The 16,649-nt window shown below is 44.9% G+C and overlaps 1 protein-coding gene across 4 annotated transcripts in view; it reads left to right on the top strand.

Annotated features, from left to right (window-relative positions):
• The first annotated feature begins 16,076 nt into the window (after positions 1–16,076).
• The window catches only part of TNRC6B (trinucleotide repeat containing adaptor 6B), a 123,869-nt gene continuing 123,296 nt past the window's right edge, over positions 16,077–16,649 (top strand). For all 4 annotated transcript variants that reach the window (XM_054386934.1, XM_054386936.1, XM_054386937.1 and 1 more), the window contains exon 1: positions 16,077–16,145. The gene's annotated coding sequence lies outside the window, so the exon portion shown is untranslated. The remainder of the gene's footprint in view (positions 16,146–16,649) is intronic.

The raw sequence follows: 16,649 nt of genomic DNA, 5'->3' as shown, positions 1-16,649 counted from the left end.
GCTGGAACATAACCTCTTGATTGAGTTTGAACCTATAGCCATGTCCTCATGCAGTGGTCTGTAAAGCTACTGCACAGTCCTGGATGCACCTAGCACCCCCAGTTAAAGCACATTTACTGGGCAAAGTGCAGACTTTGGATGGTTGGTCCCTTAAGTGGGGGTTAGTGATGAATGTATCAGTCCATGTGTCTGTGTGCACACATTTTACATGCAAAAACAACTGTGATGACTGGTCTCAGAGCTTGCTCTGTGTCCAGATAAATGCAGGAGGTTTTCTGACTTGTGCTGCTACTTCAGTCTGTCTAGCTACAGACTCCAGGATCACTGTGTTGCATTGTTTACTCTACTGTACTGCAGAAATGTATTGGTCTGACTGGCTGGAAGGCTAAATCAAATCAAAGTGGCAAATTCTGAGTGAAAAAGGAATGTTTACAGACAGTGTGGCAAGCCTGTCTCCACAAGGAGTCTTCCTGTAGATTCCTGTTGTCTTGTATTGACACAGAAATGAGTGGTCTGGGAGAAGGGTTTAGCTAGCAGAGGAAAATAGATTAGTATCTTAACTGTTTCATGCCCTAAATAAAGCAGCTGAACAAATGAGTTTAGCAAGAATTCAGTGAAGAGAAAAAGTTGAATGTAGGGGCACATTTAACCTGCAGTTGAAACTGGGTCAGGAGAAATGCCATATAAGGGGGACTGGGCAGGATCTGGGAGTAATAATGCAGCCTTTGGTGGCTGTTAAAAAATCCTGGTTTGTTGCTAATTCAGCAATGGAAACTGAATGATTAAGGAGCACATCTTGGAGAGTTGAAAGAGGAAGCAGAGGAAGCATACAAGCTTTTCAAGTGTTCCCTTTTCTTTTTTATTAAGTTAACCTTTCCAAACTCTAAGTGATGCCAGAATCCAGATCTTTGATCCATAAGAAGCACTGCATGCAATCAGACCAAAGAGCATTTAATCTGCTATCCTGTCTCTGAGGACAGCCAGTAACAGGTGATCATAGAAGCATAAAATACAAAGCTTGTATACAGAGGTCTTTCTCTGACACGGTTCCAGCAGTGTATGGACTTTCTGAACTGGCAGTTCCTTGTGGACCTGGCCTTAATGAATGCATTTAGTCCCTTTTTAAAAATCCTTTTCTGCTGTTAGCCTCCATAGTGTTCTGTGGCAGTGAACCCTGAGTTCACTGTATGGTGTGAAAAAGAAGTGTTGTCAGGCTGTTTTAATGGTTTTCTTGACAATTCTTCCATTGTCACATGTAGCTTTGACCACCCCTATTCCTTGCGTCCTTGCCACTTCAGATTTCACACTTGTGTCCTCAGTCATCACTCTTCCAAGTTGCAGGTTCATGGTATACATAGTTACTCATTATATGGGACCTGTTTGACACCTCTGTCCTCTTGTTCACTGGCCCTTTTCCAGTTCTCCTCATTAACAGAGTGGAGAAGCAGGTTGTTTTTGTTTCTTCAGTGCGCAGGTTCATGTTTCACTCTGCTTTCTTGCCATCTAGATTACATACTCTGCTGTCATATATAAGCCTTCTTGTGATACCTAGGAAAAATAAATCCTAACTGCAAGTAGACACCTGAAAACCAAGAGACCTACTTGCCCCAAAACTATACAGACATCAGGAAAAATACAGGTTTTGTTTTCTTTGAAGAAACTGTTTGGGTTTTCACTGCACAAGGAATTCAAGGGAAAGGCAACTGCTGCACTTCTAATGCAGAACAAGCTGTTCCAAAGACAATTCTAGGTGCTGGATTGCAGCAGTGATTGTTACACTGAAACAGCTGTCTGTAGTTGATGCTGGAGCAAGTGCAGAGGAGGGCAACGAAGCTGGGGAAGGGCTTGGAGAATAAATCTTCTGAGTTAGCCTGTTGGCTTCAGGTGTCCAGCTCCTGTGCCAAAAGATACCCCCTGTATGTGTGTATTTAGAGTTGTCTAAAATGGCTTCATTTTACTATGCTTCTGTTATTCTCCTGACATTTGGGAGATTTTTTTTTTTCTCTCCTCGTATTTATTTCACTTTGTTAGCAGAGATTAGAGGTAAATTTGTCAGACCAACGCTGTTCCACTTTTCGTTCTGATAAGAACAGAACATTGTCATCTGGTGCTTCCTTGTTCTCCCAGACTTTTAAAATATTTATTTATTTTTTACTTGTGCAATAGGCTAATTAACTAATTAGTACCATGTTGAGATATATATATATATAGAGAGAGAGAGAGAGTCAGGTTTTCCAGGAAGTCCTCTCTCTCTTTGTTTTTATGTTGCTTCATCTTGGGTGGAGTGATTTCACAGGTCAGAGGCTGATTTCACTGTGCTTACTTATTAACCTGCTTTACTTTCTCTTCCTGTGACAGATGTGAGAGCACTTTTCTTGAACCTTGTCAACTAACAGGATCTCATTTCCAGAGAGGATCTCTCATCTGTTTGTCTTCTGTTTTGTTGCCACACCAGTTTGTGAAAGTTCACTTGTTTATAATTCCTTCTCTTGTTACGGAGGTCAAGTCTCATGCCTTGACTCCAGGGGCTAGTAGAATTCCTTAGGGTTATCACACGCTTTTTAATTACTTAAGAGAGCAAAGTTGCTTTCTTGCATGATCTGAATCTGCTTCTTAAACTCAGCGTGACTCTTTGGGGATGCATCCAGCCTTGCTGATCCAGAGTTGATGTTTAAGACTCTGGTGGAACTTGTTCTTCCCTGAAGATAAGATCAGCTGAACATGAACTATTTGGCTGCTCATATGGCAACAGATGTGAGTCTGGGTGAGGTGACCGCAGTTATTTTGACTAGTTTTGCTAACTGTGGTTCTTGATGACTGCTAGTAAACCTGAGGCTGTGACCTGTAAAATGACTCTATCACTTTCCAGATAAAGTGTGGTTGATGGTGCTGCGGGGCAGAGGGGCATGGAGCAGTGGTTATAAATTCTGTTAGAAGCCTGCTAGTGGAAGCTGAAAGTACAGCAGGACCTACAGCAGCCTTCAAATAAGCTGTCATTTTTGGCCTTTGCCCAAGATGCCACCTCTTGCAGCCAAGTCACTAACCTCTAAAGGGGATAGGAAAAATGGGAGACATTTGTTGTTCTGTTGCTATTTTAAAGAACAAGATCAGCTTTCTTTGGCCTGATCCTGGACAATCTCAAGAGGATGCCTGTTCTCTGCTCTCATTTACTTTTTGGCTTGTCAGCCCAGGTTTCCTGGTCTGTGTGGCCTACCACGGAGCCTGCATGCGTGGTCTTGGTTTTGGACAGAGAATAATGAAGCAGGAGCTCGTAGCTTGGTTTTTCTAGCATGAAATGTGGAGTGGTTCTGAACGAGCCTCTTGACTGAATGCATCCCTTCTGGGTTTCTTTTGGTATGCATTTGTATATTTAATGTGTATGTGTCCAATGAATTATGCCGGGGACCTTTTCTAAGGCAAACAAATAAACTCTTTACTATGTTACATTCGGACAGTTTATTGGTGTCACTTTTAATTTCTCAGCTACCGTTCCTTGGTTTGGACAATTTTTCTTGTTTATTTGTCAAGAACCTGGCCTGTGGATCAGAGCAAGTTTCTGTGTAACACATGAACATATTTGGCTGGTGTGTGGTGGTGCTCGTTAAAAGATGTGTGGGCAGCTAAATTCCTCACAAGTACAGTGTCCTGTGCCTTTGAGTACCTTGAGAGAGATGAATTCATTCCTGCTCTCTCATTGTTGGAGTAGGCAGTAGCAGATGTCCACTTCATTTTTTTCTGTATTTATTTTTTACTACTGTTCTCCTTGTGGCTGAACTGTATCTTGCTGCAGCTATAAATGCATCTGACAAAGTGCCACCTCTGTTTCCCTTTCCATCTCTCTTATATAATTTGCACCCATCAGCGGTGACATTTCATTTATGAAACCAAGTTCCTCTGCTAGATTTCAGTTTTACCTGTTACAATGTAATCCTTGACATTTAAGTAACTCCCAAGCTCTTGTTCTCGTTTCCCCTGCTCCCTTTGTTTGTGTATACAAAAGCCTGTTTTAAAATTCTTGACCATGTTTCCGAATAAATCCAGCCTCTATTTTACTTTTGGGCATTAAAGTACATGGAAAAAAAGTATTTTCAGGAAACAAAATCTTTGTCTTTCAGCATTTAAAGGCCACATAGCAACTGAATTCATACTGTTTAGGAGGAGTCTGTCTAATCCAAGCTCATTTCACAGGACATGTCAGAGCTTCATGGATCCTCAGCCTCTTTCTCTATATTCTTGGTATCACCATGCCTTAGTACCTTTTCTTTTTCTGCACTTGTTTTAGGGAGCTTCTCCAAGAAAGTAAGAGAAACTTGTCCTTCCCCTTGCTTCACTGCTACTTCAGTACTACACTTTTCTCTTGTCTCTTGACACTTTTTGTCTGTGCTCTTTCAAAATCAGGGGGCAGGCCCAGAAGGAATGACCTCTGTGTCCCTCAGCCTTACATTCCCTGCCCTTAGCCTGGTGAAGAAATGTGAATTTTGGCATCCTCATTAACAAGCTGGGCTGAGGAAAAGCAGCAGTCACTGACTGTAGGAACCATTTTGGAAGAGAAACCTATGGGTGCAGATGAAACAAGGCCTTTAAGCATGTAGCAAGGCTGGAAGATGTTTATCTAACGCTTTGCACAACATCTGTTTCTGATCTTTCTTGCAAGTTTGGGCACGTGTACTTGGGGAATTAGGGTACAGAAAACAACAGCATAACATCCAGCACCCCAGCTACTCTATTCTCACTCCCAGTGTGGGTGAATTTGCAATGATTTTCAGCAAGACAGGGAAGAAAGGAACAACAGCTCAAAAGCACAAGAACTTAGGGCAGAGTAGCTGGTGTATCCTAAGTTTTGGATATGTTTTTAATCCTACTTCTCTTTCCCTTTCCAGCCTGTCTGCCTGTAGTATCAATGCCTTTTCATGTAACTTGTTTTGTTTTCTTCTAAAATATGAGATATGTCACTTGTAGGAGAACTGTAGGCATAAATCAGCCATTCTGCCTGTCTCAGGTAGAAAGCTACAGCTTCTAAGTGATGAAGAGTACTGAAAGCCATGATTTTATAGACCTGGGTATGTGAAATTGCACACAAGCAGGAAAACAAGGAAAAGAGTTTGTGAAGAAAGCATTGAGGTAAACTAAGACAGTTGAATGATGATTGTGGTTATTACAGAAGGCCTGAAACCCATAAGATAGATTGGATTTTAGTGCATATACATTCAGTGTATAGGGAAGGATCAGAGAGGTCAGGCTAAGGATATTTTCCATTTGTGAATATTGGCTGTATTCAGGGGGGTCCTTTGCTTTTTAAATTCATTAAAGAAGCTTCCAAGTAGCAAATTTCTGATGTGCAAGAAAGAAAAGTATGTTGCAGCAATGGGCTGTGGACTGATTGGCATTTTGCATGGGCTTGGGGATGGCTATGGCACATACCTGCCATGGGCTGAATGAACACCTGTGTTTCTTCAGCTATTTGGTTTGCCAAACTGGAGTGGCTGTTACAGGAAGGATACTGCTTTCTGCAGTCACACCAATAGCTGACTGATGGCAGGATGAAGCACTAGTATCAAGACTCTCCAGCCTTTGTGCTGTGGCAACTCTTGTGCTCTTTTATTTAAAGGTGCCCAAAGCAGTACTCCCAAGCCAAGGGCTAAGACATACAAGCTAAATGAACACGAGAACGTGGGGTGACAAAGGAATAGGCACAGTTCTGTGAGAACTACATCCTTTGTCATACAGCTGGTGGAACACATTGGTCTCTGCTTCTCTTGAACTCTCTATAGACTAGTGGTAGGATGGAGAATGGGGGGGAAAAGCAAGCACATGAGAGAAGAGACTGCTTACTCCAGGCCTGGATCCTACACCAGGCATTAGAAACCAAGGCTGTGTCTTGTACACCAACTGGGTGTGTGGGATAGGAACATCAGTTGCCTGTATCTGCAGAGCTGTGGCAGCCCAGGGCTGGGGTTTTGCACATTTGGGAAGAATATAAATGTTATACCTGAGTGTTTGTGTAGGCAGATCCTTGTGTCTGAGGTTCCCCCTAGGACACAAGGAAAGGTGTAAGTGCTGCTGAAGGGCAGAACCATACTTGCCCTTTCTTGCATTGTTTGGTGGGTGTTGCTCTTAAGAATTGCAGGGGGCTGGTTTATTATTTCTATGCTCTGGCTTTTCTGAAACGTTGTACTAGAGGAAATAATAAGGAACTTCCAGGTAGCTGGGGTCTAACTTCTGCAGAGAGGACACTTCCACAAAGAAAGATAATTAAAAGAAAAGCTAGCTCCCTGAGAAATTACAGTGTATTTGGTGAAACTGCAAAATCTCAAGGTGTAGGTGCTAGAGAACCTTGGGAAAAGGGCATTTACCTCAAGTGTTTGAAAAGAAAAGCTATTTAAACTTTGAAAAAGCTATTGGTTTTATTGTTGCAATATTTATGATCCTCTCTTTATAGGTCATGCAACCATTTCATTAGTTAATCTCCTACTAGAAATTCTTTGCCTTGGCTGCCAGCCCCCTTGTGCTGAGCGCTAACACTACAGAAAGAGAAAACTGCAAATCTAAATAAAGTGGGATCATTTGTAGCTGTTTGGCTAAGTGCACAACACATGTGCAGAAGGATCGATTGCTCTGATTTAGCATGGCCATTAGGGACATTTTGCTGCCACTGAAAATGGCTCTGTTTAGTGTCCTGAGGTATAACTGCAATAATCATAGACATCAGAAACTGAAAAGGCCACTAGGTCATCTGGTCCATTGCCCAAGTACAATGCAACACAATTCACCAATGTCTCTTTTCCAGGACTTGGAAAATTATTCTCCCCCTTGTTAAGGTTCTCCTTCACAGTGTAATAAATCTCTTAGGAAAGGGAGGAAGTTAAAAAAGAACTTTTTTTTTGAGAGGTACAGGAGGTAGACATTCTGACAGGCGTTGCACTGAAACAATGATCTGTCTCCTGGTTTATCGAAGCGTCTGCCATTGCCCTTTCCCAGTGAGGACACTGTAATATATTCACTGCCTTTGTTCTGTATTTATGACTGCAGTGTTTCAATTAATCAGAAGTTTTCTTGAAAGGAAAGTTGGAGCTGTCTCTACTGGTTTCTCACCAACTTCCAAACCACTTTTATAAAGATGTTAATTCAGCTACAGAGCTAAAGTTGTGGTTTGGCAAATCCAGATTAATTTTCCTGCACCCAGTGGGGTTACGCTGGATTTACACTGGAGTTACTGACAGCACAGTGTGACCAACAGCTTCCTCTTTGCATCCAAGGAGACAGACTCACAAGAACAAAGAGAGAGACAGACAAGCACAGGCGCCAGCTACAGATGCTGTACCCTGCAGCCAGAAGGGTGTTGTTCCAGGCAGGTTCCATCCTGTTTCAAATATTCCAGGTAAGTACTGCTTGGTATAAGTAATTGGGAATTCACCCATGCACTGCAGCATTGTTAACATGAGGACACCCTTGGAAATGCTGTAGGGTCTTTGCATTAATATTGCTGCAAAAGCAATTGCTGCAACAATCTTGGGCTTCCTTGATAAACAGAGCCTCCCTGTCTTCTTGAATGCAGCCCTGGGCTGGGATGTCTTGGAAGAGTAGCTTAGATGTGTATTTAAGAGGAGGTGCTCCAGGGAGACCTAATAGTGGCCTTCCAGTACCTGAAGGGGGCCTACAAGAAGGATGGAGAGGGACTGTGTACAAAGGCCTGGAGTGACAGGATGAGAGGCAATGGCTTCAAACTGGAGAAGAGCAGATTTAGATTGGATGTTAGGAACAGGTTCTTTACTATGAGAGTGGTGGGACACTGGAACAGGTTGCTCAAGGAGGTAGTTGGGGCCCCATGCCTGGAGATATTCAAAGTGAGGCTCAACAGGGCTCTGGGCAACCTGATCTAGTTGAGGATGCCCCTGCTGACTGCAGAGGGGGTTGGACTAGATGAACTTCGGAGGTCCCTTCCAGCCCAGACCATTCTGTGATTCTATGATTTACCTTGCTCTTTGTGCAGTAGCATTACCCCAGTATCTATCATAGCCTGGAGGTTACAATAGCTACCAGGTCTGGTTTAGGTTCTATAAGGTCCTACATGATGATGACCAATCCAGCAGCAGAAATTGCGTGGTCCAAGCAGTGGAAGCAAACAGACTAGAACTGAACTGATGAGGGCTCTGGAGACAGAACATGCTTTCTTTTTAAAAAGTCCTTGAATCCAGAACAGCAATCACAAAAGAAAGCAGATTTTGCTCTCTTTCAGAAAAATAAAGCTCCAATGAACTCTTGACTTTAGTCTAGCAATCCAGGAGTTGCTTTAGGGCAGGAATAGCAGGGAAATCCTGGAATTTTTGCTTGCTTTTTCCCAAGTAAAGGAAAATCTGGTGTTTTGAGAAGGGTTATTTACAAATGATGAAATCCACTGGAATCTCCATTACCTTTCCTTCTTATGCAAAGAGAAAATGGCAGTGAGCCAAATACTGCTGTAGCCTCAGAGCAAATGAGTCTTTCTCCACTGGTGCTTGTGCAGTTTATCAGTGTCTCCTAAGAGATCATCTCCCAGTAACAAGAGGTCTTATAATTGCTCCCAGGAGTCGGCCTAAGGGCTGTGCCAACACAGCCCCACCTCGGACTCCCAGTAGCTGATCCCGTGGCAGCCACAGAAAAGCTGCTGGCAGATTTCCCTGGTGGAGGTGACAGGGAAAGCTATACTCATGAAGCTGGGTGGAGTTTGCTGCCAACTGTTGCAGAAGCAGGGCTGGGACAGCAAGTGAGTCGTGGAGTTTGCAAGTAACTCAGGTTAGAGTAGTAAAGAAAAAAGAGCTTGGCCCACCCAGCTTTGCTGTTCTTTGTTCTTGCAGCTGCCAGAGGCAAAGTCATGGGAACGGCTGCTGACGCCTTCCTCAGGGTTCACCCCACCTTGCGTGGGGTGACCCTGGGACATTCTCCTTCACAGTTCTTCCTCCTGGCATTCATAGACTGTGGCTGCCATCCATCTCCCTTCTGCCTCTCCACACAGCTATCTCTACAGGGTCTTTGCCAGGGACTCCCTGAAGCTGATTAGGGATGATGCAAGGGCAAGAAGATGACTGCAGCTGATGAGAACTCTGTGTGAGGGACAAAATACACTCCTCTGTGTGCAATGCCAGCCCTACATCCAAGAAACCTCCCATATAGCTTCCCACTCCCTGGCATATAACATCTTCCCCACATTTTTTCCCACCATTCTCATTTTGCCTTGCACTGAGATTTTCAGTAATCTCATTTTTTTATACTGATCCCAGTTTTATGCCATCTTTCAGCTGGTTTTCTTCTCCATCTTTCTTACTTACGATGCTCCTTTCCTGAATTCTTGTCACTTTCTGTTCTCAGGTCCTGCCATGACTGACTCTGGCCAATTTGCAAGTGTCAGTAAGTAGGCCAGTTAAACACTCAGAGATGGGGGAGTTGGTGTTGTTTTGAGGGTTGGTTTTGTTTGTGGGCTTTGGGCTTTTTTTAAAAAAAATTTGGGGTTGTATTTTTGTTTGTTTGTTTAATAAAAAGGTAACTCTTATGCTTCCCCATCAAACACCAGATTGGAAACTCTGGGAAGAAAATTAAGCCTGTAAGAGGTAATAATGTAGCTACATCCAAAGTGCAGGAGAGTTTAAACAGTTAAATTGTAGCTTTAAATCCATAATCGAAACTGCCAGCAACTTTTGTGGTTTGTTCCTTTTTTCTCTTTCACCTGGGCTGCCCAAAGGATGCACAATTTTCCACAAACTAGCAAATGAAACTGATTTCCACCCCCTCGATTCTCTGCTGAGCATTCTGGGCACACCACCATACCATTCTCCAGTAGCTCTTCAGTCTATCCCCTGTTCTGCAGGCCCCACTCCTTGTTTCCTACTATGTTTTTCTTGCATGGAATTATTCCTGCTCACTGTCTGTGACCAGCTCACTAGACCAAAGAAGGGCAGCTGCTTTGCCCATGGTGTTGCTTTCAGTTCTGCTGACAAGTGCAGACAGTGCTGTGCTTTTGCACTATGGACAGTCTCTCTTCCACAGACTAAAGAGAAATGGCAGCCGTTCTACTTGCTTTGATCTCATTAATAATAAAGGACAATTGGAGCTCTTTTGAATATGAGGAAAAAAGCTTGAGTTAAAAATTAAACAGCATACCAAATTAATTAGAACCACAGCAAAGCCTTGGAAACCTGCCATCTTAAATTACTATATAGCTACAACTCCCAGAAAACAATAACAATTAAAAAAAAAACATATACGCTTTTGCGGTCCTAATAAGAGTTTAGGATAGAAGGGCAGGTGGGATCTTTGCCCTGCACCAGTATGGATCAGACTTACGTGGTATTATCAGATGTAGGTTTCTTATTCCCTCCCCTCTTGCAACTGCATATCCATAGCTCCTGAAGCATAGGGGAGAAGCTGGCAGGAATGTGCCCAGCACTCTTCTTTCTTCCATACCTGAGTCTTCTGTTGTGACAGGGCTGGGTGACATTGGTCCATAAACAAGCACTGCTACATATAAAACTGGCTAGCTTGGGAAAAATAAAAACTCCAGTATAGATCTGAACCTTGTAAAATGGAAGAAGAAAGTGCTGGTAGCAGTTACCCTACATCTAGCTGTCAAATTCTGTCCTCATGATGAAGGTGGACCTGAGACAATAAAATGCTATAATTGTTTTCATATACCTATACTTTAGTTTTGATTTAGCTAAAGATGACTCAAAACAGTTTTTCACAGGCTGTGGCTGGTATTGAGTATCATAGCTCTGACCAAGCTGGTGGAATGGGGTGTTTAAATAGTAAATGAAAGCTTGTCTGAAGAGTCAAGTGACCTCTAGCCTCAGCATAACTGGTCAGTCCTAACCAATAATTCCTATATGCACACTAGTTCACTTCCAGCACTGAAAGCAAGAAGCAGCCATCTTCCTCTGCCAACAGTGAAAAAAATGGGGGAAACAAAGAAGACTGTTTGGGTAAAATAACACAGAATTATTCAAAACATTTCCCTGTTGCCTTTCTCCCATTAAAAAACTCCACATGTTACCATTTTTTGGTGAAAATGGCAGTATTTAAAATAGCTTCAAATAATGTTAATGAAGCATTGTTTTAATTTTGCCTTCAGGAAAACAAAACAAAATATTATTATAGATTGTTCTCCATTTAAAACCACTGCCATTGTATTAGTAACTTTTTCCCTTTAGCTGTGGGCTGACAACCTTCTCTTTTCCCCTTTCCCTTGCAATGGTGTTCTGTGCGTGGGACAGCACAAGAAATTGAAACGAAGCACTTTGCCCAAGACGTGCACGAATGGCTCGACTCTATTGCAGCTTTCCTGGGTAGGACACATCAAAACAGGTAATGTCAAAATAAGCCTATTACATTGCAAAACAGTTATAAGATGTGGAAGATATCTGACTGGGGCCTAAAGCTCAGTTGCTAAGCACTAACAGTCACTAAAGATATTTTCACAGAATTACCTTGTTGGAAAAGACCTTAAAATCTTAAGATAACCACAACTTAGGGTAGCACAACATACAGATTTGAAATTGCATTTGACATTATCTCCCTAATTTCCTCCTGCTATTTAATTCTAGCATTCATTATTACTTTTTTTTTCCTTAAATTGTTCTTTTGTGTTTGTTCCCTGCTGTTACATGTGACCTAGAAAGGAAAAAAATAATTGGGTTGAAATCTGCTCTTCTCTGTTTTAAATATAAATTCTTTTTTCCTATTCCCATTTTTACAGGCATATGAAGTATGACCTCCTCTCTCTCTTGATCCCTGAAAAGCTGTGTGAAAGATGTAGGGCAATGGTTGAGAAATCTTCTCACCACTCAGCTGAAGGAATAGGAAAGGCAGAATCCTTAGCAGATATCTTTTCTGAAAGCAATTATTAGCATAAATAATTTTAAGTAGGGATAATTGTTGTTTTAAACACTATCAAAATGTTTCCAAATAGTAATGTTTTATTCCTCTAGTACTTTGATGTCAGATGCCTGCTGAAACTTCACTGAAATGTTCTAGGAAATGGATAGATAAAAAAGCAGCTTCCAGATGAAAGAAATAAGCAAGAGAATAACCTAATCAGCCTGTCTTTATATGTAATAAGAGAACATCAATTATTTTATTACATTTTTATGATTAATCTTTTTAACAACAGCAATTTTCTCTAGCGCTGCCTGCATTTGTCACAGATAAAAGTACAGCATTAGATCATATATTAAACACCACATTTCATACCACAACACTTAAACATAATGCACCAAAAAAGAGCATCAGCATACACGCTTCACTGTGGCTGTCCAAAAAGTAACCTCTCTCTTGATGGCAACACAGGGAACTAACCGGTTACTTTCTGTGTCCCCTACATAGCTGCTGTTTAAAGTGTCTGAAGCAGGAAAAAAAGGCAGCTTAGCAAAGACTTTTTCACTATCAGTACTTTTAGTGGCAGCTATCCAGAGTTTCTTCAGGTACACTAGCTTAAAAACCCTAGCAAGCCGATGAAAAATGATGTTATGGCACTGTTAGAAATAATAAACTAAAAAAAACCCTGACACCCAACTTGAAATATCAAAGCTGCTTCCAGTGTTTTGTCCCTTCTCATTCCTGCTTTCAGTTGTCCCAAGCTGGCAGCACTCCTTTTTCATTTAGAGAAGTCTGTTCATGCAACCTTTTGTCCTGTATCCCTGTCAGGTGCAGCATTACTTGTCTCACCACTATCACAAGTAAACAATTTTTGAATAAGAAGAGGCCCACTATTGTCACAACATAAAGAGGTGAGGTCAGAATTGTCAAAGGTTGCAGAACTGATCCCAACACTGAAGTGTGTCTGCCCCTGTGAGGTTTGATACTTTTGCAAGATGGTTTCTAGCAGGGTCCCAGCCTGCTTTGCAGAAGCCAAAGGGAGCACATCCATACTGTGGTGGGTCCATTCCCCTGATCTTCAACGTTCTTTCACATCACTTGTCCACAACAGAGCAAAGATCTTCCCGAAGTCCTTACCCCAGAGAAGCCAAACCTTTCCCAGTACTTGGAAATGCATGCCACTGATAGTGTAACACTGACATCCAGTGGATGAAAGAATGCAATTTCATGAGCCAGCTTGGTCCCCTTTTTTGACAGAAGTGGACAGGAAGGAGGTGTTAAAAAAAAAGGAAGAATTACTTTGTTCACAAGCATTTGGACTTTTTAAAAGCAAGAAATTAGCAGGGAAAAATTTATTACTTTTTTTTTAATTATGGCAAAGACAAGGTCAGCTTCTTGGATATGTGCTTCTCTCCAAGCGTGTGCAATCTACACACACAAGTACAATTATGTATAGTGTGTACTCACAGCATAGTATTGATTTCTGCTTACAGTAAGAAAACTGCATGTAGATATAGACAGCTCCTGCTCAGTAAATAAATGAGGAGCAGAGATGAGGTGCATCCTCAATTTACACCAGCATTTCATTCACACAGTGCCTTTTGCATTCCTTAAAGCACCACTGTAACAACTATGTGTATACCCAGTATAAGGTCTTACTCATATTAATAGGGCTCTTTCCCCTACCAATCAATGTAAAAATCAATTACCATTACTGAACAGGGAAGCCATCAAAAGATTCACTGCTGTTTACTAACTTGGTGTAGCCCAAGTTCAAACACATAGCTGACCCTGCTAGCAGCACAGTTGTTTTGCTGTGCTGGCAGCTGTCCCTCCCGGTGATAACTAAACTATGAAGGGCTCTGTGGCTCTTCCAAGACAGACTATTTTCATCTGAACATCCATAGACTTGTTCACTAGTATGTCAGTTACACTGCATCTTTGTAGTTATCTTTTTGGGACCAAACTGGTATTTTCAGCTGCCCCACTATTCTGTTGATGTTTGTAACAGGATTCTCTGGAAGAGATCAAATGAAACCATCACATTAGCATACAACCTTGGGTGAGGTCAGGAAGTGACAGCCACTAAGGTAAGTCTTCAAAAATAGTGGAAAATAAGAATGATAAATGAGCATAGTTATTTGGTACAAGCAGGGCTACATTTTCTTCTAGTTTATTCTGCACATGCATCCATTAATGCCATGCATTCCCCTACCTGCTTTCTCTGTCAGTTTCAGAGACTTATTTGATCCTCTGGCCATGTTCTTCTGCTCTGCTAATCCTAAACCCTCTAAACCATGCTTTGTCCCATGTGGGTCCTGTATGCAGCTCCAATTTTCTTCCTTCCCTGAGCCCCAGCAACACTGCCCCATGCCTGCTCTCAAAACCCTTCCAGCCCTGGCTGCAGCTCTCCCCTGGCTTTACATTGCCTCCCAGGAAAATGTTCCGAGACAAGCTCCTGCTTCAGTCTCCCACTGCCCCATCCCTGCAGGCCTTTTTCTGCAGCCCACTCCATAAACACTGAAGATAAGCCTTTATTATTAAGGATTACATTTATGAATAATACTATGGTTACTGCAAAACCGTTTTAGACAGGTTTCCCTGATCACTATTCACAGATTTCAATAAAAGTAATTTTCAGCCCAGAAAGCCTTGAAAATGAAGAATCTGTAATGTTCTGGACTGGAGCGTTGCAACTTCCTCAAGCGCGGTTCCAAAGGAAACCATGGCCAACTCTCAAAAGCATCAAGGGCAAAAAAATGCTTTGTCAAAGCCGCCGGCTGAGCTACTCTCAAGCCCTCAGGAACGCTCCATTCGGCTGGGTAATCCGGCCAGCTGGGATCACTGCTGACCCCAAGGCCGCCCTCAGGCCGCCCGGGACCAGCCCCTCCACAGTTAAAGGCAAACCCTAAAGGAACACGAAGGGCAGAAGGAGAATCTTCTTCGAGCCAGCTCACCACGGTTGTTCCGCCACCCGGCAGGGCGACACGGAGCTGCCCCCATAATCCGTTGTGGGCGACCCCTCCCTCTCCCTAACGGACGCCACTGCGCCTTCTGGGGCCCGTCACGTGCGCAACTACCCGACCCACGTGGTGCTGCCCCGTCCATCACGTCACGCGACACGGGACCTCCCTCAGCGCCCATTCCCCGTGCTCCAGGGAGATTGACAGTGAAATCCACCAGTCAAAGGCATGTCCTTGCTCCGCGCGCCCACCCCTCCGCCTACGGATGCTGTGTCATGCGGCGGGTTACATGGGGGCAGTTGCCAGTTGGCTGCGGAGGCGTAGACTCGTTGCTAATGGCCTCTCGAGCTGCGCGGCTGGCACCTTCCTTGTTTCAGGGCGGGCGTGTCCGTGAGGGGAGGGGCGGAACAAGAGGCAAGTGTCGTTGGTATCAGTAAGAAGTGTGGCGTTGTCGGTCTGTGGTGACAGCCACGGCCACAGTCGTTATCGCGTCTGCCTGTCACAAGCGCCCCGCCCTTGGGGCCTGCAAATGAAGTAAGCATAGTGACGTAAGCTCGCCTCCCGCTTCAGCTGAGGACGCGAGCGCCGCCGTGAAGGGACTGCCAAGAAGAGCAGTTCGGTGGGCGGGTGTTCGTGCTGTTACGGTGTAACGGACATAGTCACTCCCGAATGGTGTCTAAAGGTGCAGCCCACAACCCAATCTGTAGCGCGCAAGGGCGGGGCAAATAGGGGCGGGCGAACGGGTGCCCCATTTAAGGGGCAAATCTCGCAGCCGACTGGCAGAAATGAAGACGGGGTGGGAGCAAGTGAGGGTTGCGAAGGGGGTAATGTTAACCGATGACAGTCAGCAACTACAGCCTATCAGTGTGGGGGTAGTGACGCGACAGTCCAATTAAAGGCTCCGAGAGGCGGGTGGTCCGTTGTGATTGACGTGGGCCGTGGCTAATGGGCGGGGAGATCCCCAAGGCTCTTCCCAATGGGTAGCTTGTAGGGGCGGAAAGGGGAGAGGAGCGAGAAGACGAGCAGGCAGAGTGGCCAGTCAGCAAGAGAGCTGGTGGGGCGCCGTCCAATGGGCGGTGCGAGGGGCGGTGCGGGGGCGTGTCTCGGTGTGTTTGGGTTCGTGCTCCTCGGGGGAGGGAGACGGCGGCGAGGAAAGTTTTTTTTTTTTTTTCCCTTTTTTTTTTTTTTTTTGGTTTGTGTTTTGTTGGGGGGGGGGGGGGCGTTTTTCGCAGCTTCTTCGCGCTTGTTTTCTGGGTTTGTGTTTCCCGGGCAGGCGGGCGGACCCGCCCCCGAGAGTGAGAAGAAGGGGTCTTAGCGCACCGCGGCGGCGCCTCAGCGGTAAGTGCGGGACAGGGCCCCCCAACTCCAAACCCGCTCCACCGGGAGGGCTACGTTTCTCCTTCGGGGTCCTTCCCGCCCTGAGGACCCTCGCGCCGCGTGTGAGGGGCCTTTGGCGCCGAGGGCGCTCACCCCCTCCCCCTCCACGAACGGCGGTGCCTCGGGGAGGGGGGGCCGGGCTAGCGGGAGGGGCCCTGAGCGGCGCCTCAAGGGCGCTGCCCCAACGGCGTACGGGGCTCCTGCTGCTCCCCCCTGCGCCTTGGCGAGCGCTTGTCCCGGGGCAGAGGCGAGCTCGCGCCGCCCCCTCCCCGTTGCCGCCTCACGCGCGGCCGTCGCTCGCTGCGGCTGCGCCCCGCCGCTGAGGGTGCTCCCGCCGCCGTCCCCTCTGGTTTTCCCGACAGGGCCCCGGAGGGACGCGCGAATGGGCCGGAGGCCGCTGCCTGGCGCCGTGGTGCGCAGTGCCGTGTCCTCGGCCGGCTGCCGAGCCCGGAGAAGAGCCGCCCG

This window comes from Indicator indicator, chromosome 14, assembly GCF_027791375.1.
Source record: "Indicator indicator isolate 239-I01 chromosome 14, UM_Iind_1.1, whole genome shotgun sequence".
In the NCBI taxonomy this organism is placed as follows: Eukaryota; Metazoa; Chordata; class Aves; order Piciformes; family Indicatoridae; genus Indicator; species Indicator indicator.
Note: the sequence above shows the minus strand (reverse complement) of the source record. Positions and strands in the feature narration are given on the sequence as shown.